Source organism: Nicotiana tabacum, chromosome 22, assembly GCF_000715075.1.
Source record: "Nicotiana tabacum cultivar K326 chromosome 22, ASM71507v2, whole genome shotgun sequence".
In the NCBI taxonomy this organism is placed as follows: domain Eukaryota; kingdom Viridiplantae; phylum Streptophyta; class Magnoliopsida; order Solanales; family Solanaceae; genus Nicotiana; species Nicotiana tabacum.
The window spans coordinates 161,959,609-161,967,430 of record NC_134101.1 but is presented as its reverse complement, the minus strand read 5'-3'; positions in this window follow the sequence as shown (position 1 = coordinate 161,967,430).

Below are 7,822 nucleotides of genomic sequence, written 5' to 3'. Positions count from 1 at the left end.
TTGGAAATTGGTGTGGAACATTTGTTATATGACTTACCTTTTATTTGGTAACTAGACATGATATGACTCACGTTTTTATGTGTTAAATGGAAATGACTCACTTTATTTAAGAATTGCCACATATCATTATTACTTTTGAGTCACACTTCTCTGATTCTCTTGTTGCCACATTACTACACTTAACCTTATCCAAAAAATTATCTACTTATTAATTAATTGGGTAATGTCCTGTTACCCACACCAAGGATGGCGAATGGGCAATAAGTATACCCGTAAAATTGAGAATTATTCTCACTTACTTAAAATATTACTCATTTTTCACATACCTTATACACCTTACTAATATGGTCATGTGGTACCTCGCATGACACTAGTCCATAAATACTGGGTATTTTAGCTCGGGCCGTATTTTATCCCAAAATGCCAAACTTTGTCAAAATTCATTTTCTTAGACTTGCTCCCCCTTTTACCTTCATGAATTTACTAATCACTTGTGAAATAGCATAATCCTTATAATTCCCAAATAATCTTTTCCTTGGACTGATGTCAATTACCTTACGACAAATTCCACGTAAAATACTGCAGGATACAACATTGTCGTAACTTATTAGGCGTGAAACAGGGGATTACAGCTAGACAGATTTTTGTATTCGACTGTATTCATGGCATGAAACATGGGATTACATGTGGACAAATTATTGTATTCGACTGTATTCACAATGTGAAACAGGGAATTACACTGTTTTTAAACGGAAAGTGAATCAATTAACATAATAGACTTCTAATATAACTCAACAAACTCAATTATAACACGCAAATTTTGTATTTCCAATTATAAAAAAGATTCTCAACCGAAAAATACCCCAAAAACATAGCAATCTTCAGAGAAATTATATAATACATCTGAATACATAAATTATATTAATTAAACAAATATATGAATACATTCATGGAATATAGCGAGACAGTGAATACAATGAAATACATAGAATACAACGGGATACATTGAAAGACAATGGAAAAAAAAGATAATGAATACAATGAAATACATAGAATACAGCGAGATACATTGAATACAATGAAAAAAAGACAATGAATACAATGAAATATAGCGAGATACATTGAAATATATTAACACAAAATTCAAGTTGCTCAGCCCCCAACTCCGTCGTCTTTGTTAAAGAACAACCCTAATGTCGTCTCATTGAAGTAGCATCAGTATCCAGTCCTTGCTCGCCGTCACCGTTGCCCAAGAGAAGACCACCAAAAGAAGAAAAAAAAAGAATCTAACTACCATCAGATATCACAATGAAACTATTTAACAATGAAAAGCTTTCCAGAACGAAGATGAATATTCTGAATCTCTAACATACAACTCCTTGACCTACTTCAAGTTGCACTTTATTGCATTTTGTCCTTTGATTATGTGTAATTTCTTGAGACATCTTATAAAGATGAAAACCAGAAAACTCAAGGTCATATATTTTGAGTTCCGTAAGGTAAACATACGGGTTGCCGACGATTAGCACGTAATTATCGGCGAAATAACGGAGGTTTTTGTTGATCCGATATGTTGTGTCAAAGAATGAGATTGGGAGGCTGAGGGCGGCATATCAATGAATAACGGCCACGTTCGAAATGGTGACGGTGGCAATTACTGCAGCGTCCGGCAGAGGAGAAGACATCGGGAAGTAGAGGGAGAGAGAGGGATAATAGATATGGGGTAGGGGATAGGAAATATTTGAGGGGATATGAGAAAAAAAAAATTATACAAAGCTTATTTTATGGCTTAAGGATAGGAGATGACCACAAATAGATATTTGGCTATAAAAAATTAAAAGGTAGCTATGGAATATAATTTTTTAAAAGGATATTTATTTAAAATAAATAAGGTATCAACCTTTGCTATAGGAGGTAACTAATCCAATAAGTAAGAGGTTAGTACTTAGTGCCCGTTTGGCTAAGCTGACCAAAACTACTTATACTTTAAAAAGTGCTTTTGTTCAAAAGTATTTTTTTTTTAAAATTACTTTTGAAAAATTACAATTTGTGTTTGGCCAGTCCATTTAAGAAGTACTTTAATAAGCAAATTGTGTTTGGACAATCTTTTCAAAAAGTACTTTTGAATGTCGAATTACAAAAAAAAGACAATACATATTCAATTTACATGTAGTATATTATATTATTATATAAAAGAGAAAAATGAATTTAAATATTATTATTAAAAAATAATTAATTTTTCTTTTTATTTAATTAGAATATAAAATATAAAGTAAAAATATATATTAAAGATTTTAATCAATATAATAGTTATCCAAAGCAATAATATTAGGTATTTGATATTACTTATTGTTTATCAGACCCCTGACCACCTCCTTGCGATAGAACCATCTCAACTCTCCTGGCCACATTGGCCACCTCCTAGAAAGCAATCTCACTCCCAGTCTCCTTGGCCATCTAAAGCCGAATAGGCTGGATAAATCCCTCAATGAACCTCCTCACCCTCTCTCTCTCGGTGGGAAGTATGATAAGATTATGACTAGCCAAGTCGATGAATCTGGTCTCATACTGAGTAACAGTCATAGAACCCTGCTGGAGTGATCAAACTGCCTCTGATAGATCTCTCTTTGAGTGATGGGGAGAAACTTCTCCAGAAATAGCTGAGTAAACTGCTCCCAAGTCAAAACTGGCAATCAGGCTGGTCTAGCCAAACAATAATCTTTCCACTAAGTCTTGGCGGATCCAGACAAGCGAAAAGTAGCAAAATCGACCTCATTGGTCTCCACTATCCCCATGTTCCTAAGAACCTCATGACAACTGTCTAGATAATCCTGGGGATCCTTAGAAGATGCACCGCTGAAAGTAGTAGTGAAGAGCTTGGTGAACCTGTCCAACCTCCATAAAGCATCATCATACATAGTTGCTCCATCACCGGTCTAAGCTACCACGCCCGGCTGAACTGCACCAACTGGCTGAACTATTGGAGTCTAGAACTGGGGAGATACCTACTCCGGAGTGCGAGTAGCAAGAGTCTGGGCTCCTTCTCCAGCCTAAGAGACGGTCGGTGCTACAAGAAGCAAGCTTGCCCGGGTGACACTCTCCATAAGGCCCACTAGACGGACCAGAGCATCCTGGAGTCCGGGGTAGCAATAAACCCCTTTGGGACCTAAGCTAGGCCTACCGGAACTATCGAGGCCAGAACCTCATCATCAAAGTCAAACTGAGGCTCCGCTGCTGGTGTTGCTGCTCTGGGCTAAGCTTTGCCCCTACCTCGGCCTCTAGCACGGCCTCGGCCTTGCCCTATGCCCCTCGTAGGACTACTGCTGGGAGCTCGGGCTGCTGGTCAATGGATGAGGAATAGCGCGTTCTCGCCATCTGTGAAAGAACAAAGTAGAAATTCAATTAGCATTGAGAAACCAAGTCGCACGACATGAAAGAATAACTGTGAAGTTTTCCTAACTTTGTAGCCTTTGGGGGATAAATACAGATGTCTCCGTACCGATCTCTCAGAGTCTACTAAGCTTGTTTGTGAACTATGAGACCCATGTAACCAAGAGCTCAGATACCAACTTGTCACAACCCAGATTTTCCACCCTCGGGAGTCGTGATGGCACCTACTAATGTAAGTTAGGCAAGTCGACTGTTTGAACCAATTACCTTTTTACCCCTTTTATATTCTTTAACAATTATAAAGCAATAATGTGTAGGCAGCGAAATTTACAATAAGTGGAAGAAAAGCAATAAATTGTCTGAATATGTATCTAATACCACTGTTTGAGCATCGAATACCCATAACTGGTGTCACAGTTTCATAGACAATCTAAGAATACTACATCCAAAGACTGAAAGATGAAAGACACACTATTTCTGAATTAAGTAAATGAAACAGGAATAAAGGGATAAAGGGAGATGCCAGGGCATGCGGACGCCTACAGGACTACCTTGGATCTCCGTGTGGACTGAAGGCAGCTACCCAATCTAAGGTCCAAAAGCTGCTGCTCCGGGATCTGCACACAGTGCAGAGTGTAGTATCAGCACAACCGACCCCATGTGCTGGTAAGTGCCTAGCCTAACATTGGCGAAGTAGTGACGAGGATAGGACCAGACTACCAAATGAACCTGTGCAATTCAACTATATACAACAGAAAAAAAGAACAGTAATATATAGTCAAGTATCGGAGGGTTAACATGCTGCGAGGGAAATATCAATTTAGAATAGAAAGACAATAGGTAATTGGAAGAACAACATATCTCAGACATCAACAAAGAATCAGAAATCAATAAGTACACGGCATCACCCATCGTGATTTTACTCTCGTCCTCACCAAAGGAATCAAGTAATGAAAATGTGCACGACATCACCTTCGTGCTTTTACTCTCGTCCTCACCATATAATCAATATAATCGGCACGGAATGGTACATCGTGAGGCACGGCATCACCCTTAGTGCTTTACACTCTTTCCTCACAAATCATACACGGCATCACCCTTCGTGCTTTAACACTCTCTCACCAAACAATACACGACATCACCTTTCGTGTTTTAACACTCTTCCTCACCCAAACAAGAATCACAAACAATGGGGCAATGAAGTAAATGAAATTACAATAAGAATCCCAGCAAGGGAACAACATCAAAAGAAATATCAACATCCCGGCAAGGGAGGCCATGTAATAATTCTCTTCTTTTTCTCATTGTTACTTCATAAATCACTTCACAACTTGAGCCAATGCTCTAAAAGGTTCAATTACCACTTATACTTTCACATTTCATTATACAACTTGAGCCAATGCTCCTCAATGTTCAAATGTCACAATTACTTCCACAAACGTTGTCTAATAATAGAAATCATCACCAAAGCATGAATAATACAACGAAGTCATAATCCTCACAATATACGACTAACAGGCATGCTTGACACCAACGTATAGATACTCGTCACTATACCTATACGTCGTACTCAACATATACCACATAGCAAATAGGACTCGACTCCTAATCCCTCAAGCTAAGGTTAGACCAAACACTTACCTCGATGCCATGAACACAATTCAAGTCTTTACTATCGCTTTACCTCTTGATTCCACCACTAATTCGCTCGTATCTAGCCACAAGTTACTTAATTGCATCAATAAATGCTAAATGAATCAATTCTAATGCATAAAAATGAGTTTTCTAAAGTTTTACCCAAAAAGTCAAAAATCGCCCCGGGGCCTACATGGTCAAAACCTAAGGTTCGAACCAAAACCCGATTACCCATTTCCCCACGAACCCAAATATACAATTTGTTTTGAAATCGGACCTCAAATCGAGGTCCTAATCCCCAATTTTTGAAAAACCTAGGTTCTATCCAAAATACCCAATTTCCCCCATGAAAATCATTGATTTTGAGTTGAAATCATGTGAAAGGATGTTAAAGATTGAAGAAAACTAGTTAGAATTGACTTACAATCGATTTGGAAGAAGAGTTGTCTTTGAAAAATTGCCTAAGAGTGTTTTGGTTTTGAAAGAGTGTGAAAAATGAAAGATTTTTGGCTAAGTTATAAAATTGCAGGTTGCAGATGTCGCAATTGCGACCAGGGTTCGCAATTGCGAACTTAGACTTCTGCTAAGCTCGCATTTGTGAAGCAACTTTCGCATTTGCGAAGTGGGAATTGCAAACATGTCGCATTTGCGACGATTGGCTACAAACTGGGGGATTGCATTTGAGAGGTAGGCTAGCCTGGGCTATTTTCGCATTTGCGACAAAGCCTTCGCATTTGCAAACTCACATTTGCAATGCGAAGCCTGCAGGCCTGCAATGCAGCAGCTGAAGTTTGCAACTTTCCAAGTCCAAAATCCACCCCGTGACCTATCCAAAACACACTTGAGCCCTCGGGGCTCCAAATCAAACATGCACACCAACCATACAGACTCGCTCGTGCATTTAATTCACTAAAATAACATCAACAACTATGAATTTAGCATCAAAATTATGAAATTTCTCAAGAACTTCAAATTTTCCAAATTTTTCTCAAATACGATCCGATTTACATCATCTCAAGTCCGTTTATTACCAAATTTCACAGACTTATCTTAAATCACATATAAGACCTATTCCGGGCACCAGAACCAAAATACGTGCTTGATACCATCAAGTTTTAAACACATTTCATTTTCAAAAACTCATAAATATTCCAAAAAATAATTTTCTTTAAAAATTCATTTCTCGGGCTTGCGACCTTGGAATTTGATTCCGGGCATACGCCCAAGTCCCATATTTTCCTACGGACCCTTCGGGGTCGTCAAATCATGGGTCCGGGTCTGTTTATCCAAAATGTTGACTGAAGTCAACTTAAATTTATTTTAAAGTCGAAATTCATCATTTTTCACAGATTTTCACATATTGGCTTTCCAGCTACGTGCTCGGACTGCGCGCGTAAATCGAGGTAAGATAGAAAGAGGTTTTTAAGGCCTCGGAATGCAAAAAAGGGGAAATGACAAAAATAACACTCCTGAGGTACCGCCTCGTAGTCTCGAATCGTAAAATGAATCACAACTTTCCTTATATCACCCATGTGTATCAATAATCACAACGGCATGGCAGAAACTTCGTGCAACAATAACAATCTCATGGCAGAAACCTCGTGCCACAATAACAACTGCACAGCAAAAACCTCATGCACAATAACAACCGCACGACATAAACTGCATGCCACTATAACAATCGCGCAGTAGAAACCTCGTGCCACAATAACAACCACACGACAGAAATCTCACGCCATAATAACAACCGCACAACAGAAACCTCGTGCCACAATAACAACACTAAAGTAACAACAACAACAACGACAATAACACAAGAATACGATAAATAAATCAACTTAGGAACTCCAGAACACAAAGAGACGGAAGAACGATCTCACAAGGAAAGACACAACAAGAAATAATGGTATAACATAGCATTAGCTCAACAAGAAATAGACATTGTGTAGCTATGGTTCCACATAAGTACAATTCAACGATAGGAGGGATAATGTGAATCAATGACTCCAATTAAGGGTAAGTCAACAAGGATAAGGTATAATATAACATTAGCTCATTTTATGCTTTGCAATTGTTATGTGACTTGCTGGGGTAGTTGATTCGGGTCCGAAGAGATTTCGAAATGAATTGAGACACTTAGTCTAAAGGTTGAAAGTTTAAGTTAAAATGGTTGACCGGATGTTAACTTATGTGTAAAAGACTTTGGAATGGAGTTTTGATGGTTTTGTTAGCTCCGTTGGGTGATTTTGGAATTAGGAGAATGTACTGATAGTGATTTAGAGGTCAGTAGTTGAATTAGACTTGAAATGACAAAAGTTGGAAATTTAGTAAGTTTGAATGAGAGTGGTCTTTGTGGTTACCGGGCTTGGATTGGGGTTCCAGGAGTTATAGTAGGTTTGTGGTGTCATTTGTTACTTGTTTGCAAAATTTGAAGTCAATCGGACGTGATTTGATATGTTTCAGCATCGAATGTGGAAGTTAGAAGTTCAAAAGTTCATTATGCTTGAATCGATGTGTGATTCGTGGTTTTAGCATTGTTTGATGTGATTTGAAGGCTCGACTAAGTTTGTATGATGTTTTAGTACTTGTTGGTAGGTTTAGTTGAGGTCCCGAGGGCCTCGAATGGATTTCGGATGGTTAACGGATTAGAATTTGGACTTGGAAGATGGCTGAAGTTGCAGATTACTAGTGTCTGGTTTCCTTCTTCGCGTTTGCGATAGGAGTCCCGCATTCGCCAAGGGATCTGGAGGCAGGGGAAGATTTATTCTTCGTGTTTGCGAAGTCGGAGCCGCGTTCA